The sequence below is a fragment of the Narcine bancroftii genome, chromosome 3, assembly GCF_036971445.1.
Source record: "Narcine bancroftii isolate sNarBan1 chromosome 3, sNarBan1.hap1, whole genome shotgun sequence".
Taxonomy (NCBI): Eukaryota; Metazoa; Chordata; class Chondrichthyes; order Torpediniformes; family Narcinidae; genus Narcine; species Narcine bancroftii.
In genome coordinates, this window is record NC_091471.1 from 123972512 (window position 1) to 123987371 (window position 14860).

Consider the following 14860-nt stretch of genomic DNA (forward strand, 5'->3'; position numbering starts at 1 on the left):
CGTACAAACCAAAGGAAATTAATGAGACCTTCAGGGAATTTTATGAAGGATTATGTAAATCTGAATTGTCTGGGGATATCAATCAAGAGGACAAGTTCCTGGCCAGATTAGACCTCCCCTGCCTGAGCCCAGAGGATTAGGCAGGATTAGATCTTCCTTTTACTGGGGAAGAACTGGGTAAAGCATTGAGTGCACTTCAAACAGACAAGTCTCCAGGGGAGGACAGATTCCCACCTGAGTTCTATTGAGTTCTATCACCTCTGTATGGAGGTGATAGACCAGGCTAGGGAAACAAGGTCTCTGCCGGAATCTTTTACAGTGGTGATTGTTACGACAATTTTGAAGAAGGGGAAGGATCTGCTTCTGCCCTCTTCCTATAGGCCAATTTCTCTGCTGAATACCATTTACAAGATCCTAGCCAAAGCCCTGGCAAATAGATTGGCATTACATTTGCCAAAATTGATAACAAGGATCAGACAGGCTTTGTGCAGGGAAGACAAGCAGCAGATAATATTGGCAGATTGCTGAGTGTTATGCATCTGGCACAGTCTCGAAATGAGAAGGGTCTAGCCATCTCCCTGGATGCAGAAAAGACCTTTGATAGAATGCAATGTTGGAGAAGGCAGGGATGGGACCAATTTTTCAAGGCGAAAATTGTAACCAATGAGCAGGTCACTTCAGCCTTCCCACTTACCAGATCTAGTAGGCAAGGGTGCCCACTCTCACCAGCTCTCTTTGTGCTGGCAATGGAAGCATTGGCAGAAGTTATTTGTCAGGATTCAAACATCAAAGGTTATAGAGTGGGCCAGGAGGAACACAAAATTAATTTGTTTGCTGACGATGTACTGATATATTTGACAGACCCTGCGACTTGCCTGCCTCGATTGCACGAGGTACTGGAAGACTATGGGGAACTGTTTGGGTATAGGATCAATTGGGATAAGAACGAGGTGATGCCACTCACTGAGGGTAATTATAGTCAATTTAAAGGAATTAGTAATTTAAAGCGCCACAGAAGGGGATCAAATACCTAGGAGTTAATATTGATAGTGACCTGAATAACTTATATAAGTTAAATTATGCCCCCTTGCTGGGAAAAGTCAAGGAGGACTTAGAGGTAGATGCCCCTGCCAATCACACTGATAGGGTCAACTGCATCAAAATTAATGTGTTGCCAAGACTCCAATATCTTTTCCAAACATTGCCTGTGCTGTTGCTCCAGGGTTTCTTCAGTTATCACATATGGTTAGGAGGTTTCTTTGGAATGGTAAGGTACCAAAGGTCTCTATTGAAAAATTAATCTAGGTGGATTGAGATTGCCAGACTTAAAAAATATTATTGGGCAGCCCAATCGAGATACATCACTTCTCTTTTTCAGGGAGAAGATGTACCATCTTGGGCACAAATTGATCTGCACTTGGTGAGCGAGAAGATAGCAGAGGATCTTATTTATTGATGGGACATTAAATTGTTGACAGGGAAAAAGTGCAGGCCCATATTAAAACAAGTGATTAGTATCTGGGCCAAAATCAACTAGTATTTGGATATTAAAGTGGGGTTGTCCCCAAAAACACCCTTGACTCCGAATAAATTAATACCACTGACTGTAGGTAACAAGATTCTGGACATCTGGCTCCATAAGAGAGTCAGGTGTATAGAGGACTGTTATGAGCAAGGGCAATTAATGTCGTTTGAAAAGCTCAAAATGACTATGATTTACCGAATAAAACATTCCACTGCTATCTTCAAATAAGATCTTTTCTACGGGATGTACTAGGTTCAGGTATGGTCCTACCTCATTGCAGCACCATTGAGGCCCTGATGCAAAGGGGAATCGACAAGAAATTTATTTCAGCAATGAATTTATTACCTGTTTCAGTCAGAGGGACCCAAACCGGGCCTTCATATGTTGAGAGAAAGATGGGAGGCGGACTTGGGCATTACAATTGGTGAGAGGTGCTGATCTGACCTGTGCCGGGAAAGGATGACCACGGCCATTAATGCAAGGTACAGGCTGGTCCAGTATAACTTTTTGCACCAGTTGTACACAATTCCACAGAAAATCAATAGATCAAAACCAGAACTCCCAGATCAATGCTTTGGTGTGGTGTTGCAACCGGGACGCTTGTGCATGGAACCTGGTCATGTGTCAAGGTGAGGCCCTTTTAGGTAGATCTAGGCTGCACCATTTCATCGGATGCAAGGATCGACAACGAGATAGACAACAGACTCGCCAAGGCAAATAGCGCCTTTGGAAGACTACACAAAAGAGTCTGGAAAAACAACCAACTTAAAAACCTCACAAAGATTAGCGTATACAGAGCCGTTGTCATACCCACACTCCTGTTCGGCTCCGAATCATGGGTTCTCTACCGGCATCACCTACGGCTCCTAGAATGCTTCGCTTCCACCAGCGTTGTCTCCACTCCATCCTCAACATTCATTGGAGCGACTTCATCCCTAACATCGAAGTACTCGAGATGGCAGAGGCCGACAGCATCGAATCCACACTGCTGAAGATCCAACTGCGCTGGGTAGGTCACATCTCCAGAATGGAGGACCATCGCCTTCCCAAGATCGTGTTATATGGCGAGCTCTCCACTGGCCACCGTGACAGAGGTGCACCAAAGAAGAGATACAAGGACTGCCTAAAGAAATCTCTTGGTGCCTGCCACATTGACCACCGCGAGTGGGCTGATATCGCCTCAAACTGTGCATCTTGGCGCCTCACAGTTCGGCGGGCAGCAACCTCCTTTGAAGAAGACCGCAGAGCCCACCTCACTGGCAAAAGACAAAGGAGGAAAAACCCAACACCCAACCCCAACCAACCAATTTTCCCTTGCAACCGCTGCAACCATGTCTGCCTGTCCCGCATCGGACTTGTCAGCCACAAACGAGCCTGCAGCTGACGTGGACATTACCCCTCCATAAATCTTCGTCCGCGAACCCAAGCCAAAGAGAAAAGAAGAGGCCAAGAACTGGAGAAAATTATATGTAAGCAGTTCCCTCAGGACCCAGAGTTATTCCTGTTGGGAAGTATATTGCACATAAGGCTTACAATGAAGCTGTCCAAATTTCAAATCCAATTTGTTTTAATTGCATTGGCAGTGGACAGGAAGTGCATTGCAGTGACTTGGAAGTCCGACTCTATTCTTGGTATCGAGCGGTGGAACAAAGAAATGCAAAGTTGCGTTCCCTTGGAGAAAATAACTTACAATCTGAGAAACAAGTGCAGCACCTTTTGGAAGATTTGGCAGCCATACATGCACTACATAGGTGCATGGAGGAGATTGTTCTATTGTCCCCTACTGCGGCTCCCTCTCTCCCGCACTGATCCCGATCGAGGAAAGTCAAGAATGAGCACTGACCCGGAAGCCGTCCGTTGAGCCATGATAGTCCCTGTTTCTTTTTTATTATTTATACTTTTATTCATTTCCTTAATATTAACGTGTGTTATTGTTATTGACATTGTAGTATGAATGAATCGTTTAGTTTTATAGGTGGGGGGGAAGCGGGTGGGTAATGACGCGGGCTTGTAAATTCAGTCATAAAGAAAAGGAGATTGTGAAATGCCATCGTTGGCAGGACCCAGTATATGATTGTACAGGCCTGTGTGAAAAATTATAAGTAAAATATTAAAAAAAAAGAAAAACACAAAAAGATAGGGACCCCCCCCCCCACCAAAGGTGTACATAATTAATAATACATCCTTAAAACTCTGATCTATAGGAGTTGAGGTCAAAACCAAACCAGTACTCATGACTCCATAGAAGTTAGGCCAACACTCCCAACTAACTCTCTCAAAATACTGTACTGTCTCTTGTTGCATTAGATCTATACACTCTCTGCCAATTACAAATTTTTACTTATTTATAGATCTTTCAAGTTAAAAACTTGCCTCCCTAAAATTCTCACTCAAAAAACTTTTTTTTAACATTCACTCTTTCCTTCTCTATATCATCAGTTGTAATCCTTCTGCATCATCTCTCACTTCAACCATCACTCCCCTCTTGCCTCTCTTTCTCAGGCAATGAATCTGCAAACACCTTTGCCTCATTGGGATCCATAAAAAAATCTATTTTTTCCCATCTGGAATAAAAATTTTCAATACTGCTGGATACCTTAAAACAAAAGCATAACCTTTCTTCCACAACACATTTTGAACAGCATAGAATTCTTTTCTTTTTTTCAACAAACACATGCGCAGAGTCACTTCTTTTCCCATGGCAGGCAGCCATTATCGGGGGGGGGGGGGGGGGAGGTGGGGGAGGCAACCCTGCACATCAATGTCCAAGTTCTCCCCAGCTCCAGGCTTGTCTCCACGGGCTCCTACCTTCCAGACAGCTCCAGGATCCTTCTTCAAGGTAGGCCTCTCTTCTTTTTCTGTCTGTTTTTCTTGTTCAATTTTTTGTGAAGTAACAACTGTTTTATCTTTCTTTGGTGACATCTTGTATTGTTTACTAATTCTTCCAACAACTTTTCCTTTTTTTTCAACCACTTCATCCTTTTTAACTCTTTTTTTGAACTTTTTCAGAGAAGCGATTCAAAGTCTAACCTCACATCATCATGTGGCACACCCCAATATTCAAAAATTCTTGGTTGTATTAACAGCGATATTCAATTCCAATGCATTTTCAATCTTTCCTTGCTGCTGGATCTATTTCACTATTCATTGCTAATCTAGTAACGTTTGTTTGTTGATGTTATCTATCTTAAAAATTTGTCAGTCGTATCTCATGCACAAAGGTGTCTAAATTTCACTGCCAGGCCACAAATGATTACCAGAGTCCAGGACATATTCTTAATAAGTCAAGGCCAGGAGAGTATTAATAATGCCACAACATCTTGCACTATTCAAAGATTCAGTAGTGGATACGCTTTTGTCTCATCCATTAGGATTATTAGAATGCAAAGGACGAATAATCTTCCTGGGCCTTTCCATTGATTTGACTTTCAGTGAGGTTGTGTTATCTGGTTCATCCTACTTTAATAAAACAGTTTCCCATTTCTACTGTATTGTTGCAGAACTACTTATTGTAAGTGAAGGCAGAAAAAAATTGCATTTCCGTACATTTGCACGTATTTTTTTGCAACATGGAATTATCATTGACTCAACTTTCCAGAAATTAGTAAGGTCAGCCAATTATCAACCAAACATCTGAATTTTTTTTTTTGACCCAGATGAGTTGATGCAAATTACGGTAACATACTCAGTAAATCATGTCATGCAAGTAGAAATTTGAGTCATTATTGTCAAACGTCACACTACATCAAATCACTGGCTTTTGTCAAATGGTACAGAAAAAAGTTAGAAGGTCTGAGGAGTTGTACCAAGTGATTACATATATGCAATGTTGTATCATTGAAATGAGGAAGACATTTGCTTAAAAATTCAAAAACCAGTAACCGAGAACTTCCCTTTCACCATAGTCATCTGAGCAATGAAAATTCTGTAAAAATAGGGAAAGTCCATAAAAAACCACAACAAATTCAAATTCATGAAGAAACTAGACATTGATAACTAATGCGGGAGGAAACCACATGTAATCGTCTGAAACTTTAAAGATATTAACAGTTTAATCACAAATGTACTATTGCTCCTTCAGATATTCAAAATTGTTTCCTCTTCATTAAACTAATTCATAGAGTGCCTAATCATTGCATGACGTATCCTTTATACAACAATTTCTCAAGCATGACATACAGAAATTAAACAAATTGGATCATTCATGAAATCACTATCTAAATTTTAATCACACTTGGACTATTATTTTTGCTGACATGTTTTCAATAAACTTGGTATGGCTACCCAATTAAGTAATCCAGAATGAGGTGAAAATTTTCCAGTACGTAAAATCTAGTATTCAAAGCTCAAATAAACCTTGACTGAAATCTCCTTGAATTTTTTTTTATGTTCAAAGGTGGGGGGGGGGGCCGGGGGGGAAGGGGTAGCATGGCTGGCAGGAGGTGGCAAGGTTGGCGCAGTGGTTAGTGCAATGCCATTACAGTGGGGTTAAAATGTCACGCTGTCTGTAAGGAGATTGTACATTTTCCGTGTCTGTGTGGGTTTTTCCCAGGGGCTCCAGTTTCCTTCCACTGTTCAAATCGTACAGGGGGTTGTAGGTTAATTGGGTGTAATTGGGCATCATGGACTCATGGGCCAAAATGACCTGCTACTGTGCTGCATCTAAAATTTAAAAAGGCTCTAAAAGTAACTCTGGGAATTTTACAAAAATGCTGGAGGAACTCAGCCAGTTTTTCGGCATCTATAGAAGTCTAAGATATATTGCCAACATTTCAGGCCTGAGCCCTTCTGCAAGGAATAAGCAGAATAAGCAAGAAGCTTATCTTGTTTGTTTCGATTCCCTCCCACATTGTTTGAATTCTGAGATTTCTGAGATTTCCTGCTTCTTATTCTTTGAAGAAGGGCAAAGGCCCAAAATGTCAGCAATGTTTCCTAAATGCTGAAAGGACCAGTTGTGTTTTTACTACCATCACAGCATCTGCAGATTTTTATGTTTCACCCTGGAAAGTTAGTCCAGTGAGCCTGACGTCAGTGGTAGGTAAATTAGTGAAAGGTGTTCTAAGAGATCTGATATAGGAGTATTTTGGATAGGCAGGGAAAGAGTAGGGATAGTCAATATGTCTTTGTGCATGGTAGGTCATGTTTAACCAATCTTATAGTTTTTTGAAGGGTTTACAGGAAAGGCTATGGATTTGTCTACATGGATTTTATTAAGGACTTTGACAAGGTCCCACATTGGAGGTTAGTCAAGAAGGTTCAGACACATGGTATTCATGGTGAAGTAGTAAACTGGATTTGATAATTGCTGGAAGGGGGAATTCAGAGAGTAGAGGTGGATGATTGGTTCTCAGATTAGAGTCCTGCGACTAGTCATTTGCCTCAGTAAACGGTGCTGGGCCCAATGTTATTTCTCATCCGGATCATTGAAATAGATGACAATATAGTTTTAAAAGCTGGCAGAGAGATCTGAATCAGAAGGAAATATGGGATGAAAAATGGCAGATGGAATTTAATGCAGATGAGTGTGAGGTGTTGCATTTTGGTAGGACAAACTGAGAGAGGACATACATGGTAAATGGTAGGGCACAGAGGAGTGAGGTAGAACAGAGGTACCTGTGAATACAGATACGTATTCCCTGAAAGTGGTGTCAGAGGTAGATAGGGTTATAAAGAGAGGTTTTCACATATTGGCCTTCATAAATCAGTACAGAGTATAGAAGTTGGGATTTTATACTAAAGTTGTATCAGACAAAAGATGGTGACACTGCTGGAGCCGCTGTAGAGGCAGAGCTGCTGCAGACCCGCGGGGAGTGAGGGCGCTGATATGTAGCACTTCCGCAGGGTCCAGCCACCCAGTTGATTGCCTTTGGCTCCACACAGGCTTTGAATGGTTCATTGAGGTCTGCGCCCAAGATGGCGCACCTATTATTTGGTAGCAACCATTTGGGGCTGGTGCAGGGCAGCAGAGAACAGAAAGACCAACCCCCCCATCTGAGAGGAAGAAGCAGAAGACTGTGACCACGGACCAGTAAGGGGTGTGACAGATTATAGATATGTTTTTGGGAGATAAATTGGGGCATGTTTTTTAGTGTAGATCACATACAAACACTTCAAAACAGATCTCATTTAAAATACTGGAGCCCTGCTCAAGCTAGACAGGGTGACTCCTGGGGGGTCTTTGCAAAAACTTTGGGGAATGCCCAAGACTTCACTAATGGATTGTTGATTTGAAAAGCAACAGATGAATGAATATGGAGGTGTAGGTTCGGAGCCACAAGCTGTATGGGAGTGTTGTTTGCTGTTCTAAGAGGGTCATGTGGTTTTTGCAAGCAGAGAGGGAGTCAAACTGCCTTTTCTCTGAGTGAGAGAGAGAGAGAGAGAGAGAGAGAGAGAGAGCAGTTCTACAGTTTTGCAGTTAGCAGCAACAGCTGGGACTGGAACAGGACAAGTTGGCAAACTTGTAAAAAAAAACCCATTTGAAAGACGGGTTGTGAGTGCTTAGTTCAGCCTGGTCAAAGCCCTTGTGGTTCATACAAGAGGAGAGGACTATCTGCCTAATGTTTCACTTGAAATAAGAGAAACATAAAGGAACTCTGTGGTGACCTGAAAGAAATAGGTTATCTTCTGGAAAACCCTGATGGGGAAAGTTTCTTCGGCAAGACACTGAAGTGGCTGATTAAAAAGATTCAGTTGTGGGTGACCAGAGAACAACAAATCTCTCTCTGAAAACCAACAAGAACCTTCCTGAGCGGTAACCATTTACCTTTCAAGGACCAAAGCCTGGTGAACTTCATAAATGTTAAAATCTGTGCACAGTACAAGAATTGTCTGCAACTAGTGAACTTGGAGGAGTGAGAAGGGAGATTGGACTGTGAATCAAAGAACTTTTCTGAACTAAAATACACATTACATTCACGTGTGCTTAGAATTAGAAGGGGGTTAAGTTATGTTAGTTAATAGTGATAAGTTAAAGTATGATCCTGTTTTCATGTTTGAAGATAATTAAAAGCAACTTTTGTTTAAGTAACCATTTGTCTTGGTGAGTATCTGTTGCTGGTGGGTTTTGGGGTCCTCTGGGCTTGTAACATTTTTGGGGGCTTGTCCTTTCAGATTGAAAATTGTTTTTGTAATTTATTAGTTAATTGGTTTTTCCAAGCTAATTTAAAGCTTGTGTGTGGAAAAACAGCAGCAATAGATGTTGATACACTTTTGTCACAACCATCACCTGTAGAGCAAGAGAAAAGAGGAACTGATGGTTATTTCTAAAGGCATTAAAGCTGACTGAAGTCAAGCATTGGATGAGGAAAATACAAATATAGAGCATTATAGTGAAATATTATATAAGTGAGGGAAAATTTGTTGAGAAGGACTTATCTATCCAGAGGATAGATCTTTTGAATTGCAATTGGAGTTGGAGAAACTGAGGGTGTTGGAGACTGAGAAACAGAGACAATATGAGGCAGACCAAGCTGAAAAACAAAGAGAGGAAGCTGAAAAACAAAGAGAGGATGCTGAAAAACAGAGGATATATGAGTTAGATGAAAAACAGGGAGGATGATGAAAGAAAACATGACTTGGAAAAGACTGAAAAGGACAGACAGTTTCAATTACAGAAGTTAAAAATTGAGAAAGAGGGAATTAAAAGAATTGAGCCTGTAATTCCTGGGGAGAGGTTTTTGGCTAGTAGAGAGGTAAATCTAGTTCCTCCTTTTGATGAGGGAGATATAGATACCTACTTTCAGCTTTTTGAAAAGGTTGCTGAGAACTTAGATGGCCAAAAGGAAAATGGCCCTCTTATGCTCTAAAGTGTATTGAAAGGAAAAGCACAAATTGCATACTCTAGTTTGACTCTGGAGCAAGTGGGAAATTATGATACTGTTAAACAAGTGGTATTGAAAGCTTATGAGTTGGTTCCAGAAGCATGTATACAAAAACTTAGGAGTTTGGTGAAAACATGGAACCAACATTATATGGATTTTGTTCTGAGAAAATCTGTATGTTTTGACCATTGGTGTACCTCAAAAGGAATAAATAATGATTTTGACAGATTGAGAAATTGATATTAATTGAGGAAATTAAAAGATGTGTCGTAAATTAGATTAAATTATGCTTGGATGAAAGAGACATGGGGACGTGGCAGCAAACAGCTAGGTTAGCAGATGAATTTGCCCTAATTCGCAAACATAAATATCAGAAGAGTGAGCCTTTTCAGAGAGTTAATGTGGAACAGATTAGTAGGCCTGTTCAGAAGGTTAATGTGGAGCAGACTAGTAGGCCTGAAATTAATTCTGGGGAGAATGTTAAGAGAAAAGATGAAGGTAAGGTGGGAAAGGACAGAACTTCTGGATTTGTATGTCATTTTTGTAAGAAACCCTGGTCATGTTATTGTGAATTGTCTCGTGTTGGAAAAGAGACGAGAAAAGGAGGTTTTACCAGAAGTGGTAAGAGTGTCATGGATGTTTTCAAACCTTTTGTGTCAGAGGGCTTGGTTTCATAAAGGAGGGAGAAACACAGGTTCCAGTTAAAATTCTTAGAGATACTGGAGCTGCTCAGTCACTGTTATTGGAAAATGTTTTAACTCTTGATCAAAAGACTGAAACGGGAGATGACTTTGATTAAAGGTGTTGGAGGTGAGGTAGAGTCAATAACTCTTCACAACATAGTGCTGAATTCAGAATTAGTTAAAGGACCTGTTGTAGTAGGAGTAATTGCAAAGTTACCCATGCAGGTAGTCTTATTTTTATTAGGAAATGATTTGGTGTGGGATAAAGTTGGATCAGTTTTGAGATTAATAAATCAGCCTAGTATGGATGAGGTTGAAGAGGATTGTGAGATATATCCTGCATGTGCTGTAACAAGGACTTTATCTAAGAAAATGATGATAGCAGAGGAAGATCCAGTTGATAGAGATTTGCCCAGTAGTTCTGGCATAGTCTTGAAAGAGCAGGTTAATTGTAAGAGCGAGGATTTCTCTTTGTCAAGGAAAGAGTTAATTCAGCAACAGAAAATAGATACAGATCTTAGTGACTGAAGGGACAAAGCAGTAAGTGAACAGGAGAGTAAAAAAATGGCCTGTGGATATTACTTGAAGGGTGAATTGTTAATGAAACCTTATTACGGGGATAAGGGTAGTGGAGAACAATCTGTATCAGAAGTGTTAGTTGTTGACAGGGTTGAGGAAGTTATGGATCATAAGATTATGAAAACAGAATCTTGTGAGGGTAACCTTAAAGAAACCATGGTTCCTGTGTGCCTGCCTAACTCAGCAATTTTAGAAAATTTGGAGAAAAAGTTAGGCCATCTTAAGTCACAAGAACAGATGCAGTTGAAATAATTAATTTGAAGTATAGAAATTTGTTTCCTGATGTGCCAAAAAGGACATCAGTGATTTATAGTGATGTGGACGTGGGAGAGGCTAGTCCCATAAAACAACACTCATATAGAATAAACATTCAGAAGAGTAAAATTATGGATCAGGAGATGGAATATATGTGGAAAAATGATATTATTAGACCTTCGAACTCAGATTGGAGTTTTTCTTGTGTTCTGGTACCTAAACCAGATGGAACTGTTAGGTTCTGTAGAGATTACAGGAAGGTTAATTCAGTAACTAAAACAGATGCTTATCCTATTCCAAGAATAGATGACTGTATTGATAAAATTGGGAAAGCTAAATTTCTTACTAAGTTGGATTTGTTGAAAGGTTACTGATGTGTGCCTCTAACTAAGAGAGGAAAGAATATTCTGGCTTTTGTAACTCCATCTGGCTTATATGCATATGATGTGTTACCTTTTGTCATGATAAATGCCCCTACAACATTCCAAATGATGATTATTTCATTCATCCAAGGGTTAACACATACAGATCCTTATTTTGATGACTTGGTCACAAAAAGTGACACATGGGAATTGGACAAAATGTTTGCAAGATTATCCAAAGCAAAAAGTCAATTTGCAAATGCTACTGTAGCATACTTAGTTCATGTAGTTGGTCATGGTAAAGTTGCACCTATTCAAGTTAAAGTGAATGCAATTTCTGAGTTTCCTATTCCCAATGGCAAGAAAGCAGGTTTTTAGGAATGGAAGGAAATGAAAGGAAATTTTGCAGAAATTTTGCTGAGGTTGCTCTTCCTTTAACCAATCTTTTAAAGGGGAGAAATTTGTATGGACTAAAGTTTGTCAGACAGCTTTGGAAAATTTAAAGGAGATACTATGCCATTGCCCTGTGTTAAAATCTCATGATTTTGACAGACCATTTTCTTTAGCAGTGGATGCCAGTGAGGGGGCAGCAGGTGCAGTTTAATTACAAAAACATAATGAAATTAACCATCCAATTGCCTACTTTTCAAAAAAATTTAATACTCATCAAAGGAACTATTCCACTATTGAGAAGGTATTGAGTATAAGCCTGCCCTCTGCTGGACATCATGACACCCACGTCATGATGTCACCCTTCCACATATATAACCCTATGTGTCAGTAGAAGTAAAGGATGTGAAAGCATCACATCTCTGAGTCTTAATTGTGTGAGTGCATACACAACAGTGGCGATGAGGAACGAAATGAACTATACACATACTCTATACACCAACCGTGAGAAAGAAAACAATAGAAGAAGGGTAAAAAAAACTACCTAATAACCCCAACAAATTTCTGCCAAAAGATCAAGGTAAAAGTGAGCCAAGATGGTGGAGAGAAAGCTCGGATAATTCAATAAAGTAGAAGAAAGTTTGGAAACTGCGTAGAATGGTTTAACCACTAATGTGTAGCTCACAATATTGTGGAAGGTCCAGTAAACCGCAAATGTGTCCCCTTCCTCAGTATAACGAGCAGCAAAACATTCAACCTCCTTAAGACCTTATTGTCCCCGGAGGATCCAGGGTCAAAGACATTCAATGAATTATGCACATCTCTAAGAAACCATTTAAGCCCCAAACCAACAGTTATGGCAGAAAGGTAATGATTCTATGAAAGGAGACAAGGACCAGAGAAACAGTAAGTGAATACCTGGCATCATTGCACAAACTGGCAGAGCACTGTCATTTTGAGCAGTTTCTAAATCAGGCACCACAAGACAGATTAGTGATGGGGCTGGCAAATCACCAAGCAAGGCAAAAATTATGAGGAATGGATCAAGACATTACGTTACAGATTTCATACAGAACTGCCTGCAGCTCTGAAATGGCAGATAAAAACTTGGATGTGGGTCAACCAGACCTACTGGTCAGGAGGACTTCCTGCCAATAATGCTTCCATTGTGGGAAATACAACCACTGACCAGAAAACTGTTTCTTCAACATTTCTAAATGCAACCATTGCAAAAACAGAAGGACATATCAAAGCTGAATGTCCGCTTCTAACACGCAGGTGGTCTGCACATGAACTGGCAGCTAAAGTCAAAACAATTGCAGAGAGAGAGAGGCAACCAAGCAACGATGATGATAACAGCCCAACGGCTGACCTTCAAGCTCTTGAAATTTCAGTTCCTCAGATATTACACATCTGAGGAATAAATGGAGGAAACACAGCAATCTTTATACAGATAAAGGTGGAGTTAGACACAGGGGCAGAGGTGTTCCTCATGCCGTTACTTGCAAAGGAACGCTTGCTATCACACCTCCTGGTAAAAACAACTGAAATAACTCTAAAATCTGTTACAGAAGACAATCAATTTGGAAAATGTATGGTCCAAGTACAATACAAACAATAGCAACCAAAAACATTCTCTCTCTACATCAGGGGTGTCAAGCTCAAATTCACGGAGGGCCAAAATTAAAAACTTGGACTAAGTCGAGGGCCGAACTAAATATTTATTGAAAATTTTCAACAACATCTGCATGTTTTCTCTTCTTTCAACATATGTAATGTTAAACTTTAGGATATAACTTTAGGAGGATAATGTTACAGGTCAGGAGTAGGTAGCTCAAGTTCACCCTTTGCTTGACCTGAAGGAAACATATTTGGTCCCTGTGGAGATGTAGTCAGCATTCACAGGCTGTGTCCATGTTGGCCTGCATCAGGACTCAGCATTTCCTGCTCACTCCTCAGGCTCTAGGCCTCTATTCACCCTCGACCCACCATCCTTCTACCTGACCAGTCCTTTACCCAACCTCTACTCACCCCTCACTCCACTCGCTCTGCCTTTACCCACCCCATCCTATACATACCCCTCTACTGCCTCTCCCCTCAACCTGTTCCTCCCTCTACCCGTCTCTCACATTCTAATCACCCCTCCCCTACTCGCCCTGCCCCACCCCTTTTACCTATTCCCTATCCACCCCTCCTTCTACTCATCCCTCCCTCTAACTGCCCCTCGCACCACCATAACTTCCCCTGCCCATTACTCCTCACCTACACCCTCTGCCCACCCCTGCTTACCCACCCACTCAGGCCCAGCGCGCTGCCGATTAGCCTTTGTGGACAGCCACCATCTCTCTCTTCACGTGCAGGACCGAACCAGCCGTCCCTGGGGTCCGCGCGGGTGCAAGCGCTGAAGGCCGTGGCGACCGGGAGAAGTGTGCTCGCGCTGTGGAAGGGCCGTCTGGTGCCAGTCGCGCGGGGCTCGTGCTGCCCGGGGGCCATGCGCAGCCTGCCATGCCCGTCGCGCCAATCCGCCGCACCGCTCGACAGGTGGGAGAAGTGACTGGTTGTGCGGGGAGCCTTCCAACTGGCTTGCCGGCTGATGACATCGACAGACTTCTCGTGTTACAATTTCTCGTGTTACAATGGGGAAGGATGTGCAATGAAGGGGGAGGATGGTGGGGGTGACATTACCAAAAAACAGCATCGGCTCTCGCTGCAGGGCGGGCCACCTCTAATACATTTTTGAAATGATCTTGCGGGCCAAATATAATTATATCGTGGGCCAAGGGCCAGAGTTTGACATGTGTGCTCTACATCATAGATACCCAGGGACCAGCACTCTGTGGAAGAAACAAGCAACAACACATTCCCTTAGACTGGTTGGAAATTGGTTCAATGCTAAATGTAAATCACATGGACATCACCCACCCAGGACTCGAACAAATCCTCAACAACCACGCAGTGGTTTTCCAACAAGAATTGGGGAAAATCAAAGGTGTTCAAACCAAACTGCAATTAAAAGATAATGCAGAACCAAAATTATTCAAAGCCAGAGTAGTCCAATTTGCTATGAAAGGAAAAATTGAGGCCGAATTAAACAGATAAAACATGAAGGCATATTATAACCAATACAATACAGCGATTGGGCAGCTCCCATCGTACCTGTAAGAAAATCGAACGGTGAAATTCGCATTTGTGGCGATTACAAAATCACCATCAATCCATCACTCATAATACCCAAACACCATATGC